Here is a 20,447-nt window from a genome sequence, read left to right as displayed (position 1 = left end):
TAGACCCATTTCTCTGTTAAATACTGATCTTAAAATTCTCCACAAACTTTTGAACCTAAGACTCAAACCCTTTATTCCCAAAATTCTTTCTTCAAACCAATTCGCTACCCCCGGCTCATCCACATCCGACGCAACTTCACTCTTACGCGATCTTCACCACCACGCATCCTCCATCAATTCGGACACTTTCTTCATTTCCCTAGATTTTCAAAAAGCCTTCGATTCTGTTTCATTCTCCTGGCTACTTCTTCAGTTAAATCCTCAACGCTTTCCCACTTGCTTTACTAATTACCTTTCTGCCCTTCACTCTAGCGCCAACTCCCGGGCCTTCGTAAACGGCTTTGCCACAACGGACTTTCCGATCAGGAGAGGTATCAGACAAGGTGACCCCCTTAGTCTGAACCTCTTCCTGATTGCCCTAGATCCGCTTCTCGTTGCCCTTCAAAACGACCCTGCTATCACTTCAACCCCGGTGCCATGCCGCAACACACCCAAGGCAATCGCTTACGCCGATGACGTCACCCTAGTGGTGGCTCATCGGCACTCCCTCACCAAAGCCCTCGGTCTCATTGACAATTTTGCTAAATTTTCTGGTTTAAAACTCAACCCCACCAAAACCGAAGCGATTGCCATCCTTCGACCTCCCCTTGACGACCCAACCTTGTGTAATATAAAGTGGAACCCTAAATCGATAAGCCCGTTAAATACCCCAATAGGCGCACCATCAGACATCACCGCGACATGGCACAAAGCAATCACCTCTTTACAATCCCGCGCCAGATCTATGAGCAACCCTTTTCTTACTTTTGACTCTAAATGCATCCTCTCAAAAACTATACTTTTACCCCAAATTTCATACCTTGCTAAAACTTACCCCTTACCACCCCAGCAACGAGAACGGATCGACGGCATTGTGGTAAAGTTCGTCGTCGGCCCAAATAATCCAACCTTGTCAATTAACATCCTGGCAGCCCGTCGTAACCATGGTGGTTACGGCGCGGCAAACATTCCCCTCTACGCTGACCTATCACTTCTCTATTCTATCAAACAATATTACAATCACCGCCTTTTGGATTCCCCAACTACTCCGCAACTTTCCTTCATAGAATATAATCTTGGACTCCCCCTCAGCAAACTTTTCAACCTTCGTACTAGGAATTACCTACCACACGCAACAACACCTTCTCCCCACTATCTATATATTCTAAACCTCCTCAAATCTTTAAACCTTACCGAAACTGAACTCATGACCCATAAACTAAAGCCCCTCTATCACCGTATCGTGGACGAATCCACCACACCCCATCATTTCAACGACTGGTCTCAAATCCACCACCCTATCTTCCCCAACTACCTTAAAACTTTTAATTATCGCCTTACCCTTAAAATTCTTCCGCTAAAATGCCAACGAACCTATCTTGCCCTGGATCAAGAACCCCACTGCTACCTTTGTAATTCCTCATTAGAAACTTTCTCTCACCTTTTTCACAACTGTCGCTCTATTCAACCTCTTCTCACCCAAATTAAAAATATTTTCCGAACTTTAACTAACTCAAACTCTTCTCTATTTGATACACCTTTACACATCGTCTTTCCACAACTTCATAACATAACACCATACACAAAAACATTAGCAGCATTCCTTAACACCTCACTTACACACACTATTTGGAAAACACGGAACAGAATTAAACACGACATACGACCCATCAACGACATTTCCCGGCATTTGGTATCATCCTTCAAAACCTCTGTACACTTTAAGCTAGCTATCCAACGGAACAGGGGCAACCCTTTTCTCGAGGAAGTCTTGGCTGATGTTGTTAACGCCATACCCAACCAATGAATCGCAAAAATCGTGCTCTACCGCCCTCTCCCGGATGACACCCCAAAATTACACCTCCCTGTTCTTTTGTATTGTATATTGTATATATTGTAAATTGTACCTACATGAAAACTACTCTCCCGGCAAAATGGACAAAATCTTGCCTTAGCGCCCACTTGCGGACCTTATTGTAAGAGCCATTTGACCACCTTATGTCAGTACCCGTCAATCTTTTTTGTGTACCCGTATTTGTTGTGTCATTGCGAATTTCCTTAATGATCGATACCCCTTTTTCTTTCTTGTTTTTTGTATATTGTTGTGTTATTGTTATCTTCTGTTAATGTTCGACTTTTCGTTGCTACGTACATGCACTCTTTGTGTTGATTATTTTTTGTTAACGTTCGTTAACGATATTTCTTTATTACACACCTGTACTTGTTGAAAAAAAAAAAAAAAAATAAAATAAAATAAAATATAGCCGACAAATCCCTGTACCCAACAAGAAGTCAAAAACACACTCCCCCACATCCCCTCTGGCAGAACCCACGGTCCTGATGGTCTCAGCATCGAGTTCTACTCGCTCTGCTGGGATTTCATCGGGGCCGACTTAACCCAAAGCCCTCAACTGCGCCTATCTTAACGCATATACCCCCTTGGAATACAACCTCGGACACCTTACACTCATCCACAAAAAGAACGACCCGGCCCTCTTAAACAACTACAGACCCATCTCTCTCCTCAATACAGACCTCAAAATACTCCACAAGATCCTCAACCTCCGCATCAAACCCTTCATCTCCACAATTCTATCCCCCAACCAATTCTCTACACCCGGTAACTCAACATCGGACGCCACTTCCCTCCTTCGCGAACTTTATTATCACGCCCCTTTAATAAATTCGGACTCTTTCTTCATTTCACTCGATTTCCAAAAAGCTTTTGATTCTATTTCTTTCCCATGGCTTCTTCTCCAACTAAAACTTAGACACTAAAAAAATCATCTTTACAAACCCGCGCCACCTCTATAAGCAACCCCTTTCTAACTTTCGATTTGAAATGCATCCTTTCCAAAACTATGCTCTCACCCAAAATCTCTTACATGGCAAACACCTATCCCCTACCATCCCGGCAACGCGAGCGAGTCGACAGCATCGTGGCGAGCTTTATCGTAGGCCAAAACAACCCTACTTTTCCCATTAACACCTTGGCAGCCCTCCGTGACCTTGGCGGTTACGGCGCGGCCAACAACCCCCTCTATTCTGATCTTTATCTTCTCTCCCCTTTCAAAAAAATATTATAAACATCGCATCCTTGACACCCTAACTACATCCCAACTTTCCCTCATTGAATACAACCTCGAAATCCAAATTTCCAAATTCGTCGACCTCCGGACACGTAACTTTCTCCCTCACGCAACAACACCCTCCCCTCATTATCAATACATTTACTCTTTAATAACCTCCATAATCCCCACAGAACAGGAACTCCTTTGCCCAAAATTGAAACCCCTCTGCACCAGACTAACCAACACCTCTTCAAACCCCCTCAACCTGACAGATTGGACACAAATTCATAACCATATTTTCCCTAACCATCTCAAAACCATCAATTGCCGCCTTACTTACAAAATCCTCCCTCTTAAATGCCAACAAACCTTTCTTCCACTCGACAAAGACCCCCACTGTTACCTCTGCACTTACCCCTCTGAAACCTTTTCACATCTCTTTCATAACTGCCCCACAATTCAACCCCTGTTAAATCTTGTTAGAAAAACCCTCAATTCCTTACTAAACGACACCGTTCCTTGCTTTGACACCCCTTTACACCTCCAAAAACTCCCCCAACACGATCCAAAACTCCCCCAACACGATACCCCTTACGCATCGACACTAACAGCCCTTTTTAACTCCTCTTTAACCCACATCATTTGGAAAACACGTAACCGCATTAAACACGACCCCCGCCCTTTGAATAACATCATTATAACCTTCATATCTTTAAGACTGACTTTACAGCGTTACAGGGAAAACTCCTCTCTAAAAGGCGTCCTGGACGACGTCAAAAATTTCATCACCCAAAACTGGTAACCTTCTCTCCACCCCCCAGACAAACAACTACAGATCGACGTATTTGTTACAAGTATTATTTTTTGTGTATATTTTTTGCGTATTTTTTTGTATTTTTGTGCACTCTGTTCGCGTTATTGTTAACGTAACTGACCCTTTCCCGCACTTTTCCTCTCTCTCCCGAAAATTTCTCTATTTCCATTTTGGTGTAATACATGTCGTCTAAATTTTTTTTCTTTTTTGTATCTTTATTATTTGCCTTTTTCCTTTTCTTACTAGTAGTGTGATATTCGTGGTGGCCTTGTGCCCATCCGAATAAAAAAAAGGAACACAGGCACACGTTACACTCCAGATCGTGTGATGTAATAAATAAAAAATAAACCGTTACCAACACAGTCGTATGGTGGCACTCATGAGCTAAATGTTTATACCTGGGATAGCAACGAAACACAAACACTACAGGTAGGTTTCCACTTTGTGGTGCCTTTCGCTTAACGTCAATCCGACAATAGAGACGAAACACCTGTCTGCAGCTCTCATTGAAAATTATGTAGAAACACATACATTTTTGTTGAAATTTCTCTGGAAATGATCACAAGGTAAATAATACAGTGGTTCCCAAGCATCTAAACTTCCGCAGACGTTTAATCACATTTAAAGCTAAGTTTCAACAAATTGCAAAATAAAATAATTTTTGGTATTTTGATATTACATAAAGCAAAAGAAGGCCAACCGATATCCATTTGGCTTCATTTCAAGGAAAATATACATTGCCGAATTTTTTTATGGTACCAGAACAGGGAAAGGACTTGAACGTTAATCCGAGACCACGCGAAAGGTTCCGCTTGCCTGCCAACCCATAATTCGGCTACAAAGCTGCCAAAGTTGTATATAGAGGTGTGTCAAGTTTGTTCTTGCTGACTTGGCGTTCACTCAACAGTGTTTACCACGCTATTGGGTTAGCCAACTTTGTGGATGTGCATTTGACCATGACATGATGGGACAAACCTCCCGTTTGGTTGGGACGAAGATTTTCCGTTGTTCGTAAATCTCAATTTTAAGTTATTTAATTGCTCCTCGTGTGCTTGCGAAATTGCCTGTTTTTTTTACTTTTTATGATTTGAAGACCAACAATGTTCAGTACATTTGTTCCAATCATCATCTAATACCCCACTAGATCCACAAGCGAATCAGAAATATGTTAAAACGATAAAAAAATTCTTCAGCTTTATTTTTTTACTTTTTACAGATAAGCCAGATTAACGTCGTGCTTAGGGAAATTGGAAAGTTGCGAAATCAAAATCAAAATCGTCATTTTTATATTCTTTATAGATTGAGATTTTTCCTATCGTTAGATTTCAAAGTTTGAAGTTTAAGTATTTTTGTCTTTATGACAATATTCTGAGAAATGTTTGCAGTGAAAAAATTAAACTATGAAAAACGTCGGTAGATATGAACACGGTAAACTGAAAGAAACTCTTTTTTGTCGAACTTCTGCATTATCATTGAATTATATCGAAAGAATTCTCGTGTTCTTCAAAATCGTTTTCAGCCGATTATCGTTAAACTCTTTTCCGTGCGAACAAAAGTTCAATCCACTCAAAATTTGTAAAAGTAACTTTCCTTTACATGCTTTTAATCACAATATCCAAAATCTTAAAACACAATATCGAACATTCGTGTTTTCATAAGTTCCCAAGTATGACCATCGATCACTTATAAAGTCCTTTTTTTCTCCAAAGCCTGGGAAAAAAAGTACGTCATAAATGATCGAAATTAAGTTGATACAACCCTTTAGCGCCATCGTGTGCTTTCCTTACCATACCGATTCTATTTTGCTGCAGTCAACTTCCACATTTTTGTTGGTAAACCCTAATTTATGCTGCAAAAGAAAGCATAAATCTGGTGACTGTGGGATGCGCTAGCATTTACACTAGCAGGCACACAGATTTCCACTTTGTAGTACTTTTCGTTCAACGTCAATAGTCAGGGCAAGCTGTGACGTCACAAACCGAAGGCTGTTTCTGTCCGATTAATGGCAAAACTAAATGTACAGCAGCATAACGTGAAATATAAATCTGACAAAGATGGGGTACTGGTCATTCTTAACGAGACATCGTACAAGTTGCGAAACATTATGAAAAGAGAACTATAACAAATAAACAAATTGGACTTGAAACATGAATTAAAAAAACACTCTGATGCTATGCTCAGACACGTAACTAGTATGAAACTTGTAAACGGGAAATATGAACGCATATCAGGTCCGATTGCTAAATTCATTACCTTTCAAGGATCTGCATTTGCATGCCTGCTTTTTAGGATACACAAACTATACGAGGTGAATCAACTGCTTAACACACATATTGAAAATATACTTGTTAGGCATGTGCAGGTCGCAGGTAATATTACCACTACGCGGGCCACTGCTTGTCTGCATTTATAGGAGAAAATTTCGGCCGTACCTCAATTCATGAGTTGTGCAGATGAAGCAGATTGTATATTATCAATATGCTTGACTGGGAAGAAGTTAACGTTAACAGCATACAACAACATTCAGAGGCAATCCTTTATTTATTGTCGATATTTTCTTTGTTGAAATTCTTTGCATTCTTTATTGAAATCTTCTATAAAAAACGCGATTGATAACCACTCTAAGTACTTTGATAACGTCAAGCGTATTGTTTTTGAAACTCACTAACTTCACCATCGAAAATGTGGTCACCTAATATAAAGATTGACTTGACATGGGCCAAGTTTGGAAGAAGGCAGCGAAACGACGGAACGGCACTTTTACATCACTTGCGTTTGCCACTAACCTGCGCGAAAATGAACAACAATAAAATTTATTGCTGTCGTGAGTGTTGCTTACAACCGTTGACGAATGTGAAACGTATGTCGCAATAGGTAGCGCTTACTTTAGGCATAGAGTTCATAGGTGAATCTCAAACACTAGAGTTAAGGGTCCTTGACCTTTGAAAGGCATGAGTCTTGGGACTAAAATTTGGCAATCTCCTTTCGAACTGATCAATCTTCCAATTTGTACATACAATTTTATTCTTACCAAGTGCCAATATGAAGTCACAAGGCAGGCAATGTTAACTTAAATCCTTTTCACATACTCAGTTTACGTGGCAACCGATAGAGTATAGAACAGAATGTCTGGCACAGCACTTGCAAACGAAAACGATGGTCAGAGAGGAAATGGCCGTGCCAGCGTGAAACAACGTTGTACAACATACATTGAAGGCAAAGCACACTGGCGTTGACATGGTCAGACTTGGGCCAACGCCAGCAACGATGATATACTGAAAAAGAACACGCAACACAACGACCAACATGGCTTTTTTTTACAATATGCATCGATTAGATTTGTTAATTATGAATTCGTTGCAAATGCGTCAGCTGCGCAAAGGCCTAAATCATATTGGGGTATTTTGCATCAAACTAGCTACTATAAGCCCATGAAGCTTTTCAGGAGGTTTTTCTGGAACTCTGAAGTTTCGCGAAATCCACTGTGCAATTGGCTTTTATAATCTATTGTGTTAATCTGACGTTATGTTCGTGGCATTTGAATATGACCACAAGAGCGAACTCGACAGCACATTCATTTGCGACACATCGACAACAAAAAAAAAAAATCAGGGCGGGTGATTGGCAGCATTGGCCAAGCGCCCGACCCGTGTACCAAGAAGAAAACCTGACCGGGATTCGTGCCCTGTTGCAACAAATTTAAACCTACTCAGTCGTTCAATGATATCAAAAATTGCACAATAATTTATTGGTATATCAAAAGTATATTAAGCAAAAAAGCACATATTTGAAAAATCTACAATAACTCTGCGTGGTGACTACAGATACAGTTGAAATATTTAACCGATGAATGTCTTTTACGAAAAAACGTTCCGCTTGCCTGCCCATTCAAAAATCGGATACAAAGCTGCCGAAGTTGTAATTTGAGGTGTGTCAAGTTTGTTTTTGGTGACTTGGCGTTCACTCAGCAGTGTTCCGCACGAAATTGGGTTAGGCAGCTTTGTGGATGTGCATTGGACCATGACATGATGGGACAAACCTCGCGTTTGGTTGGGACGAGGATATTCTGTTGTTCGTAAATCTTAACATTAGGTTATGTAATTACTTCCAATCCGCTTATCAATTTTAGTAAATTTCGTGGTTTGGAGACCAACATTCAGTAGCTACATTTGTTTCGTTCCTCAACTAATACTCCACTAGATCCACAAGCAGATCTGAAATATGTACAATAAATCAGAAAAGTTCACACAAAACTTTTGTACTTGGTTTTGTATTTTTTTTAAGCTAAGCCAGATAAGCGTCGTGTTTACGGAAATCTGCAAGTTGCAAAATCACAATTTAAATCGCCATTTTTCCTTTTTTTAAAGATTAATTATTTCATGTCGTTACATTTTGAAGGTTAGATTTCAAAATTTGTTTCTTTGTAACAATATTATGAGAAATGTTTGCAGTAATAAATGTTACTTTGAATAACGTCGGCAGGCCTAAACACGGTATATACGAAGCCAAGCTACTACGTTTCATTTGAGTTAGTTAAAATCTACACATTTCAAGGAGAGTTTACTATTTTTTCTCAATTTTATTCCTTGCGTAATCCCCGCGGAGGCACTATTCCTGCGTATTCGTTGAATCCCATTGGAGGTTTTACCATATCCGAATCCCTTTTTTGTCGATTTTCTGCGTTATCGTTGAATCCGTTTGGAGGTGCCACCATATCCGAATCTCTTTTTTGTCGATTTTCTGCGTTATCGTTGAATCCGTTTGGAGGTCCCACCATATCCGAATCTCTTTTTTGTCGATTTTCTGCGTTATCGTTGAATCCGTTTGGAGGTCCCACCATATCCGAATCTCTTTTTTGTCGATTTTCTGCGTTATCGTTGAATCCGTTTGGAGGTCCAACCATATCCGAATCTCTTTTTTGTCGATTTTCTGCATTATCCTTGAATCCCGATGGAAGTTTCACCATATCCGAATCCCTTTTATCGTTGAATGATTTTCCGTGAGAACAAAAGCACAATCCACACAAAATCAAGAAAAGTAACGTAATGTGTGCTTTCATTTTCATGCTGTTTAAATCCTGACTCTCAACTAACAATACCTAATACTCGTGTTTTCGTGCGTTCCCAAGTATAAGTGAATTTGGTCGGGGAGAAAAAGGGATTTTAAAGACGGATATTAAGTGGATTCACTCCTTTAGCGCCATCGTGTGCTATCATTAACATAATGTTTCTATTTTGCTACGCCCAATTTCAAAAATCTTCTTGAAGCTCTTTGAGAAAAAGAACCACTTCTCTTATTACATACAAATATGGCTGTTCTAGTTTTACATGGTGAGTTATACTTCTCACATTTTAATCAATGGTTTCGGAAAATTAATTGGGTAAGTAAATTGGGTAAAATGTTTCACACCATTGCGCTAAACACATTGCAAAGGAAGCTAAATTACTATTTCCTGTCTGTTAGTAAACAATCTACGCGTGTTAAAGAAAGGTTAGTTGATTTTCACAAATTTAGTCCCTGCCTAATCCTGTCGGATGGTCTATTTCTGGATTATCATTGAGGTTTCACAATATCCCAATCTTTGTTTCCTCTATATTTTGCATTGCATATAAAGGGAGGTAACAAAATATCCGAATCACTTTTTTGTTGATTTTCTGGGTTGTTGTTCAATCCGTGTTGAGGCCTCACAAAGTCCGAATCCATTTTTTGACGAATTTCCATATGAACATAAACGTCGATCATTCATTAGGTCTTTTTTTCTCCCAGACCTGGGGAAAAAGAGACTTCATAAATGATCGAAATTAAGTTGATACAACTCTTTAGCGCCATCGCGTGCTTTCCTTACCATACCGATTCTATTTTGCTACAGTCAACTGTCAAATTTCTGTCGATAAACCCTAATTTATGCTGCAAAAGAAAACATAAATCTACAGCTGCAGACAGGATGTACACACGGTTTCGACCTGTAAGCTATCATTATTGCAGCTGGTGACTGTAACACTGCGCTAGCATTTGCACTAGCAGGCACACATATTTCCGCCACAGATTCCACTTGAACCATCAAATTATAAAACACGCTGATGCTATGCTCAGACACGTAACAAGTATGAAACTTGTAATCGGGAAATATGAACGCATTTCAGGTCCGATTGCTAAATTCCTTACCTGTCAAGGATCTGCATTTGCATGCCTGCTTTTTAGGACACACAAACTTGAACCATCTGCTTAACACACACATTGAAGATATACTTGTTAGGCATGTGCAGGTCGCAGGTAATATTACCACTACGCGGGCCACTGCTTGTCTGCATTGATAGGAGAAAATTTCGGCCGTACCTTAATTCATGAGTTGTGCAGATAAAGCAGATTGTATTTTTTCAATATGCTCGACTGGGAAGAAGTTAACGTTAACAGCATACAACAACATTCAGAGGCATTCCTTTATTTATTGTCGATATAGTTTCATAAAACCAAAAAATGTCTGCATTTTTTATTGAAATCTTCTATTAAAACGCGATTGATAACCACTCTAAATACTATCATATATGATAACGTCAAGCGTATTGTTTTCAAAACTCACTAACTTCACCATCGAAAATGTGGTCACCTAATATAATGATTGACTTGACATGGGCCAAGTTTGGAAGAACGCAGCAAAACAACGGAACGACACTTTCACATCACTTGCGTTTGCAACCAGCATGCGCAAAAATAAAAATGATTGCTGTCGTGAGTGTTGCTTACAACCGTTGAAGAACGTATCCCGCAATACGTAGCGTTCAGTTTAGGTATAGAAGTCCTAGGTGAACCTCACACACAAGAGTTTAGGGTCCTTGGCCTTTAAAGGGCATGAGTCTTGGGCTTAAAATATATATATATAATTTTATTCATACCGAGTGCCAATATGAAGACACAAGACAGGCAATGTTAACTTCAATCCTTTTTACAACATACATTGAAGGCAAAGCACACTGGCGTTGACATGGTCAGACTTGGACCTACGCCAGCAACGACGATATACTGGAAATAACACACAACACAACGACCAACTTCGCTTTCGTGACATAACAATATGACCTTTATGCATCAATTAGATTTGTTAACTATTGAATTCGTTGCAAATGCGTCAGCTGCACTACGACTTAAATCATATCAGGAACACTTTGTATCAACTAGCTATTAACCCATGACACTTTCAGTTCAAGTTCCGCGAACTCCATTGTGGAACAGACTTTTATAATCTATTGTGTTAATCTGACGTTATGTTCAGGACATTTGAGTTTGACCGCAAGAGCGAACTAGAGAGCACATTCGTTTACGACTCATCGACAATAAAAAAAATCACCTCAGGACAGGCTTTGTGGCCCAGCGCCCTACCAATATAACAGATGGAAAACGTGATTGGGATTTTTTCCTGGCTAAACTGGCTTCCAAGATTGGGGTATTAAAAAAATATTTCATTATCAAATTGCACATATTGCGAAAAAACAACAAGATTTATGCTGTCCAAAAGTTATGGGCGAGTTACTAACGACAGTTTTTTTTGCTTAATTAAACAATCATATTTATATATAAACAAAATCTAATTTAATTAGTTGAAAATAGATTTAAAACTTATTAAGAAAAGTGCACACATAACTCCCGTTTGAAGGACGACCAATGAATCAGAAGGCTACAAGGTTTTCACGACCAAAGCAAGTTGTCTTGGGGTTAAGGTTTTGTCCGCCGGACCGGATGTACTAACATTGTGTGGAACTTGAGCGTGACAACGTTGCACGCGAGTCTCTACGAAAAGCTTGTGGAGACAGATGTGGCGTTGGAATTTTAACTTATGGTTAAATGCTTTCCATTGTTTTCTATTTGTACAGAATTCCTGACAAGTCTAATATACACACAGAATTTTTGCACCTTTACATAATTCTGATCATGGTAATTACGCAAAAATAAAAAGTCGTTATCGTAGCACAAAATTTGTGAAAAAAAACAGGGTAGGAAATATAATTATCAAATCGTCAGGCATGGCACATATACTTTTTACCTAAGATCAAGGAGAAGCTGCGTAGACATGGCGGCTAAAATGTTGCGTACGTAATTTTTACTGTGTTGGATCTAAAAGTCGAATTCGTATGCCATTGGTATATCAAGTAAAACAAGGCACAATTTCTACTATTTTGGCCTAATTTTCAGGAAAGCCTACATTGTCAAAAAAAAAAATTTATGGAGCCAAAACAGAAAAAGAACTGGAACGTAAATTGTTCTTTGTCCGAGATCACGCGAAAGAGTTCCGCTTGCTTGCCCATCCAAAAATAGGCTACAAAGCTGTATTTGGAGGAGTGTCATATTTGTTTTTGCTGACTTGGGGTTCACTCTGCAGTGTTCCGCAATTTTGGGTTAGTCATCTCGCACTTACAGACGTGCATTGGACCGTGTCGTGATTTGGACATTCTTTTGGTCCAGGACTTGAAAAGACTGTAGATATGCCTTTTTATTTCTTATAATTAATTGTGTTCTGGATTTTAACAAATTTTGTTGCACATAATCTAATTCTTTTTTTTCGTCGCCTTTAAACTTTTCAGAAATCTTTATGATAAAGTAAAAATGTTCATACAAAATTTTTGTGTTTTGTTTTGTATTTGCTTTTTACAGCTAAGCGAGATAAGCGTAGTGTTACAAATAGTTAATACATCACTATGTAAATCGTCATTTACACTTTTTTCTCGGATTACAATTCTACCTTTTGATAGATTTTCCAGATTTTTAAACATTTATCCATCAAAACATTATTCACAGAAGCGTTTGTGGAGACACAATGTAAATTGGAAATACGTGGCTTTATTTCAATTAATGTCTCACCTCTTGTTTGAGTATAAGATTGGCGCGACCAACAACTCATGAAACTGTTGCCAAAAATTTAAACTTACTCAGTCGTTTAATGATTGGTATATCAAAATAATTTATAAATAAAGCAAAAAAGCACATATTTAGGAAAATCTGCAATGCCAAACTCTGTGTGGTGATTACAGATACAATTGAAAATTCAACCGATAATTGTTTTTTACTAAAAAGGGTTCCGCTTGCCTGCCCATCCAAAAATCGGATACAAAGCTGCCAAAGTTGTAATTTAAGGTGTGTCAAGTTTGTTTTTGCTGACATGGCGTTCACTTAGCCGTATTCAGCACGAAATTTTGTTAGGCATCTTTGTGGATGTGCATTGGACCAAGACATGGTGGGACAAACCTCGCGTTTGGTTGGGACGAGGATATTCCATTGTTCGTAAATCTCAACTTTAACTTATTTAATTACTTTTAATGCGCTCTATAATTTTTTTATTTTGTGTTTTGGAGACCAATAATATTTAGTAAACTTGTTCCAGTCCTTACCTATTGATCCACTAGGTACACAAGCGGTTCTGAAATGTGTGAAATAACTCAGAAAAGTTCACACAAAACGTTTGTGTTCGGTTTTGTATGTGTTTTTTTACAGCTTAGGCAGATTAAAGTCAAAATATACACGTTTTTTAAGGAAAATTTAGTATTTTCCTTAATTGCAGTCCTTCCGTAATCCCCGCAGAGGGGATATTTCTGTGTTTTCCTTCATTCCATTTGGGGGTCTCACCATATCCGAATCTCTTTTTTGTCGATCTTCTGCATTATCCTTGAATCCTGGTGGAGGTGCCACCATATCCGAATCTCTTTTTTGTCGATTTTCTGCATTATCCTTGAATCCCGATGGAGGTTTCACCATATCCGAATCTCTTTTTTGTCGAGTTTCTGCATTATCCTTGAATCCATTTGGAGGTCCCACCATATCCGAATCTCTTTTTTGTCGATCTTCTGCATTGTCCTTGAATCCTGGTGGAGGTGCAACCATATCCGAATCTCTTTTTTGTCGATTTTCTGCATTATTCTTGAATCCATTTGGAGGTCTCACCATATCCGAATCTCTTTTTTGTCGATCTTCTGCATTATCCTTGAATCCTGGTGGAGGTGCCACCATATCCGAATCTCTTTTTTGTCGAGTTTCTGCATTATTCTTGAATCCATTTGGAGGTCTCACCATATCCGAATCTCTTTTTTGTCGATCTTCTGCATTATCCTTGAATCCTGGTGGAGGTGCCACCATATCCGAATCTCTTTTTTGTCGATTTTCTGCATTATCCTTGAATCCCGATGGAGGTTTCACCATATCCGAATCTCTTTTTGGCGAGTTTCTGCATTATTCTTGAATCCATTTGGGGGTCTCACCCTATCCGAATCTCTTTTTTGTCGATCTTCTGCATTATCCTTGAATCCTGGTGGAGGTGCCACCATATCCGATTCTCTTTTTTGTCGAGTTTCTGCATTATCCTTGAATCCCATTGGAGGTCTCACCATATCCGAATCTCTTTTTTGTCGATTTCCTGCATTATCCTTGAATCCCATTGGAGGTTTCACCATATCCGAATCTCTTTTTTGTCGATCTTCTGCATTATCCTTGAATCCTGGTGGAGGTGCCACCATATCCGATTCTCTTTTTTGTCGAGTTTCTGCATTATCCTCGAATCCCATTGGAGGTCTCACCATATCCGAATCTCTTTTTTGTCGATTTCCTGCATTATTCTTGAATCCATTTGGAGGTCCCACCATATCCGAATCTCTTTTTTGTCGATTTCCTGCATTATCCTTGAATCCCATTGGAGGTCTCACCATATCCGAATCTCTTTTTTGTCGAGTTTCTGCATTATTCTTGAATCCATTTGGAGGTCCCACCATATCCGAATCTCTTTTTTGTCGATTTCCTGCATTATCCTTGAATCCCAAAGGAGGTCTCACCATGTCCGAATCCCTTTTATCGTTGAACGCTTTTCCGTGAGAACGAAAGTACAATCCACACAATATCAAGACAAGTAACGAAATGTGTAATTTCCTTTCCATGCTGTTTAAATCCTGACTCACAACTTGCAATATCAAATTTTTGTGTTTTCATATGTTCCCGAGTATAAGTGATTTTGGTCTGGGAGGAAAAAAGGCTTTATAATAACGGAAAACCTTTAGCGCCATCGTGTGCTTTACTATCCATACCGATTCTACTTTGCTGTAAACCAGTCAAATTTTAACATTTTTTGTCGAAAAAACAGTTTTATGTGATAAAAGTAAACATGTGGATCCGTCAATAGGGACGAACCAGAAAGTATAAAATTTGACTTGAAAAGTTTTAGTTCGAAGGCTAGCGCTATTAAATGGAAAATTACAATGCAATAGTTGGCTTATAGACGTGTGTTGGCTTAGGGTATTTTACATGGAGAATAATTAAAATTATATTTTTGAAACTGTTTACACACACAGCAGTTGGATTTGTTCTCCCAGCGACCTGCGCAACCAGGCGTAAATTCGAACGATAACGGATACTGTGAATAGTGCCTTTTAACGCAGTAATATTTCATGCAATGGCATGATAGGCAGGATCGCCCCACTGCGCAGGTCCTTGCTTGGCGATCACAGCTAACGTATCGCGATCATGAGTTTTTCAGGCTTTGCAGCCCAGGCAATGCAGCCTAGCTGGATCAGCCACTTTTTCCTGACAAGTCGGAGCAAGATTTGAAAAATCAAGCTCCCGGTGAGGTTTGAACTCACGACCCTGGGCTAACCAGGCCCAACGCTCTACCAACTGAGCTACAGGAGCTCAGTGGTTTCACGGGGTATATTGTGGCCAAGGTACACTGGTGCGCAAGCGCACAACTTGCCAGGCAACCTTCACATATACGTAGGGGATCTCTACCACCGTATCAGATAACGCAGTAATATTTCATGCAATGGCATGATAGGCAGGATCGCCCCACTGCGCAGGTCCTTGCTTGGCGATCACAGCTAACGTATCGCGATCATGAGGTTTTCAGGCTTTGCAGCCCAGGCAATGCAGCCTAGCTGGATCAGCCACTTTTTCGTTGAAAAAGTGATCGCCAAGCAAGGACCTGCGCAGTGGGGCGATCCTGCCTATCATGCCATTGCTTGAAATATTACTGCGTTATCTGATACGGTGGTAGAGATCCCCTACGTATATGTGAAGGTTGCCTGGCAAGTTGTGCGCTTGCGCACCAGTGTACCTTGGCCACAATATACCCCGTGAAACCACTGAGCTCCTGTAGCTCAGTTGGTAGAGCGTTGGGCCTGGTTAGCCCAGGGTCGTGAGTTCAAACCTCACCGGGAGCTTGATTTTTCAAATCTTGCTCCGACTTGTCAGGAAAAAGTGGCTGATCCAGCTAGGCTGCATTGCCTGGGCTGCAAAGCCTGAAAACCTCATGATCGCGATACGTTAGCTGTGATCGCCAAGCAAGGACCTGCGCAGTGGGGCGATCCTGCCTATCATGCCATTGCATGAAATATTACTGCGTTATCTGATACGGTGGTAGAGATCCCCTACGTATATGTGAAGGTTGCCTGGCAAGTTGTGCGCTTGCGCACCAGTGTACCTTGGCCACAATATACCCCGTGAAACCACTGAGCTCCTGTAGCTCAGTTGGTAGAGCGTTGGGCCTGGTTAGCCCAGGGTCGTGAGTTCAAACCTCACCGGGAGCTTGATTTTTCAAATCTTGCTCCGACTTGTCAGGAAAAAGTGGCTGATCCAGCTAGGCTGCATTGCCTGGGCTGCAAAGCCTGAAAACCTCATGATAGTGCCTTTTAACGGATAGTTCGGGACAAAAATTCGTTCCGTTTACGTGCGTAATCTGTCGGTTCGTTTTCGCATGCCATTTACGTACGTTAACGCAACAAGAATGCTGTGTACACTTTAAGATTTTTACTGTCGTTAGATTTCAAAATTTATAGTTTAAATATTTTTGTCTTCATAACAATGTTATGAGAAATGTTTGCAGTGAAAAAATGTTACTATGAAAAACGTCGGTTGACATGAACACGGCAAACAGAGAGAATCTATTTTTTGTCGAATTGCTACGTTATCATTGAATTATATCGAAGGAACTCTAATGTTCTTCAAAATCTTTTTAAGCCCAATATCGTTAAACACTTCTCCGTGCAAACAAAAGCACAATGCACACAAAATTTGTAAAAGTAACTTTCCTTTGCATGCTTTTATTCACAATATCCAAAATTTTAAATCACAATATCGAATATTTGTGTTTTCATAACTTGCCAAGTATGACCATCGATCACTTATAAAGTCCTTTTTTCTCCACAGGCATTAATATATTTATAGAAACTAATAAAAATTAGGTGGAAATGGACTCATAACTAAATAAAAAAACGCACACATGATATGAACAATTACAAAGCCCGTTGACGGACGAAGAAAGCGAGTTGTGTGGTTAAGGTTTTGTCCGCCGGTCTAGATGAACTAACATTTTGTGGTGAATTTAAGCGTGACAACGTTGCCCGCGAGTCTACGAAAAACAAGTGAAGTCAGATGTGGCGTTAGGATTTTAATAACTTATGTTTAAACTCCTTCCATTGTTTTCTATTTGTACAGAAGTCCTGATTAGCCGTACATATGTACAGAATTTTTGCGCATATATATAATTCCAATCATGGTAATTACACAAAAAAAAATATAAAGTCGTTATATCGTACCACAAATCTTTGTAAAACAACAGCGTAGGAAATATAAATATTAAACCGTCAGTCATGGCACATATAATTGTTACCTAAGATCAATGAAAGTTTTCCGCTTGGTTGCTGGTACAGGTGGCGGCTAATATGTTGCGTACGTAAATTTTACTGTTTTGCATCTAAAAGTCATTTAAGTTTCAACAAATTGCAAATATTAATTGGTATGCCATTGGTATGTAAAGCAAAAACGGGTACAATTCATACTCTTTCGCTTAATCTTCAGGAAAACTTACATTTCCAGAACAGTGAAAGAACGTAAACGTTAATGTCTTTTGTCCGAGATCACGCGAAAGATTTCCGCTTGACTGCCCATCCAAAAATCGGCTACAAAGTTGCTTTTGGAGGTGCGTCATGCTTGTTTTTGCTGACTTTGCGTTCACTGAGCAGCGTTCCGCACGATATTGGGTTAAACAGCTTTGGGGATGTGCATTGGACCACGACATGGTGGGACAAACCCCTCGTTTGGTTGGGACGAGGATTTTCCGTTGTTCGTAAATCTTAACTTTAAATTATTTAATTACTTCCAATGCGCTTATCAATTTTTATCAATTTTGTCATTTTGGAGACCAACAATGTTCAGTTCATCTGTTCCATTTCTCACCTACTGCCCGACTAGATCCATAAGCGGATCTGAAATGTGTGAAAAAAATCAGCAAAGTTCACACAAAACTCTTGTAATTGTTTTTGTATTTGCTTTTTACAGCTCAGCCAGATAAGCGTCGTGTTTAGGGAAATTTGCGGTTTCAAAATTAAAATCGTTATTTTCACATTTTTCAAAGATTAGGAAATTTACTGTCGTTGGATTTTAAAGGTTGAAGTTTTATAATTTTCATTTTCATGACAACATTCTAAGAAATGTTTGCAGTGATCAAATCTTAAAAAAAACTTAAAACCGAAAGGAGGCCTAAATACGGTATAGAAAGCCAAGCTACTACATTTATTTTTTGGTTAGTCAAAATTTACACGTTATAAGGAGAGTTTGGTATTTTTCCTTAATTGTAGTCCTTCCGTAATCCCCGCGGAGGGTATATTCCTGCGTTGAATCCCCGAGGAGGTCTCACCATATCCGAATCCCTTTTGTATCGATTTTCTGCGTTTTCGTTGAATCCGTTTGGAGGTCTCACTATATCTGAATCCCTTTTTTGTCGATTTTCTGCATTATCCTTGAACCCGTTTGGAGGTCCCACCATATCCGAATCTCTTTTTTGTCGATTTTCTGCATTATACTTGAATCCCAATGGAGGTGCCACCATATCCGAATCTCTTTTTTGTCGATTTTCTGCATTATCCTTGAATCCCGATGGAGGTGCCACCATATCCGAATCTCTTTTTTGTCGATTTTCTGCATTATCCTTGAATCCCATTGGAGGTCCCACCATATCCGAATCTCTTTTTTGTCGATTTTCTGCATTATCCTTGAATCCCGATGGAGGTCTCACCATACCCGAATCCCTTTTTTGTCGATTTTCTGCATTATCCTTGAATCCCGATGGAGGTTTCACCATATCCGAATCCCTTTTATCGTTGATCGCTTTTCCGTGAGAACGAAAGCACAATCCACACAATGACAAGAAAAGTAACGTAATGCGTACTTTCATTTCCATGCTGTTCAAATCCTGACTCTCAACTTACAATATCAAATATTCGTGTTTTCGTACGTTCCCAAGTACAAGTGTTTTGGTCGGGGAGAAAAAGGGATTGATAATGACGGATATTAAGTGGATAAAGTGCTTTAGCGCCATCGTGTGCTATCATTGCCATACTATTTCTGTTTACTACGTCGAATTTCAATATTCTCTTTAAAGATATTTGAGAAAAGAACCACTTCTCTTATTACATACAAATATGGCTGTGCTAGTTTTACATAGTGAGTTATACTTCTCACATATTAATCAATGGTTTCGGAAAATTTATTGGGTAAATCAGCTTTGTAGATATGCATTTCACTAAGACAACAATAACTAAGAAACGTTTTTGAAAGCAAAATGTAACTTTGCAAATGTTGGACATCATTGCGCTAAACACATTGCAGAGCAAGCTAAATTACTATATCCTGTCGGTTAGTAAACAATCTACGCGTTTTAAAGAAAGGTTAGTTGATTTTCACAAATTTAGTCCATGCCTAATCCTGTCGGATGGTCTATTTTTGGATTATCATTGAGGTTTCACAATATCCTAATCTCTGTTTCCTCTATATTTTACATTGTCATAGAAAGGGAGGTAACAAAATATCCGAATCACTTTTTTGTTGATTTTCTGGGTTGTTGTTCAATCCGTGTTGAGGTCTCACAAAGTCCGAATCTCTTTTTTGTCGAATTTTCGCATTATCATTGAATTCTCGCGAAAGAAATCTAATGTTTTCAAAATCGTTTTCACCCGTTTATCATCAAACTCTTTTCCGTGGAAACAAAAGAATATTCCACTCATAATAAGTAAAAGTAACATATTGCGAACTTCCATGCTTTCAATCACAATATCCAAACTCTTAAAACATGATATTGAATATTCGTGTTTTCATATACGTTTCCAAGTATAAACGTCGATTATTCATAAAGCATTTTTTTTCTCCAAAGCCTGGGGAAAAAAGGACGTCATAAATGATCGAAGTTAAGTTGATACAACCCTTTAGCGCCATCGTGTGCTTTCCTTACCATACCGATTCTATTTTGCTGCAGTCAACTTCCAAATTTTTGGCGATAAATCCTAATTTATGCTACAAAAGAAAACATAAATCTACAGCTGCAGACAGGATGTACACACGGTTTCTACTGTAAGCTATCATTATTTCAGCTGGCGACTGTGGCACTGCGATAGCATTTACACTAGCAGGTACACAGATTTCCACTTTATAGTACTTTTTGCCTGACCCATATAACAGCTGAGAAACCTCATTGTTTTTTTTCCTGGCAAACCTGGCTTCCA

The 20,447-nt window shown here is 39.3% G+C and overlaps 3 non-coding genes across 3 annotated transcripts; 2 read left to right on the top strand and 1 right to left on the bottom strand.

The window, feature by feature from the left end:
• Nucleotides 1-15,511: 15,511 nt before the first annotated feature.
• Trnat-ggu (transfer RNA threonine (anticodon GGU)) lies at nt 15,512-15,585 on the bottom strand. Its single transcript has one exon. It is a non-coding gene; the product is annotated as a tRNA-Thr (tRNA).
• A 453-nt stretch (nt 15,586-16,038) lies between these two features.
• Trnat-ggu (transfer RNA threonine (anticodon GGU)) lies at nt 16,039-16,112 on the top strand. Its single transcript has one exon. It is a non-coding gene; the product is annotated as a tRNA-Thr (tRNA).
• A 292-nt stretch (nt 16,113-16,404) lies between these two features.
• Trnat-ggu (transfer RNA threonine (anticodon GGU)) lies at nt 16,405-16,478 on the top strand. The gene has a single exon. It is a non-coding gene; the product is annotated as a tRNA-Thr (tRNA).
• Nucleotides 16,479-20,447: the final 3,969 nt, after the last annotated feature.

The sequence above is a fragment of the Ascidia mentula genome, chromosome 3 (genome assembly GCF_947561715.1).
Source record: "Ascidia mentula chromosome 3, kaAscMent1.1, whole genome shotgun sequence".
NCBI lineage: Eukaryota > Metazoa > Chordata > Ascidiacea > Phlebobranchia > Ascidiidae > Ascidia > Ascidia mentula.
This window is presented reverse-complemented; position numbering and strand designations above follow the sequence as displayed.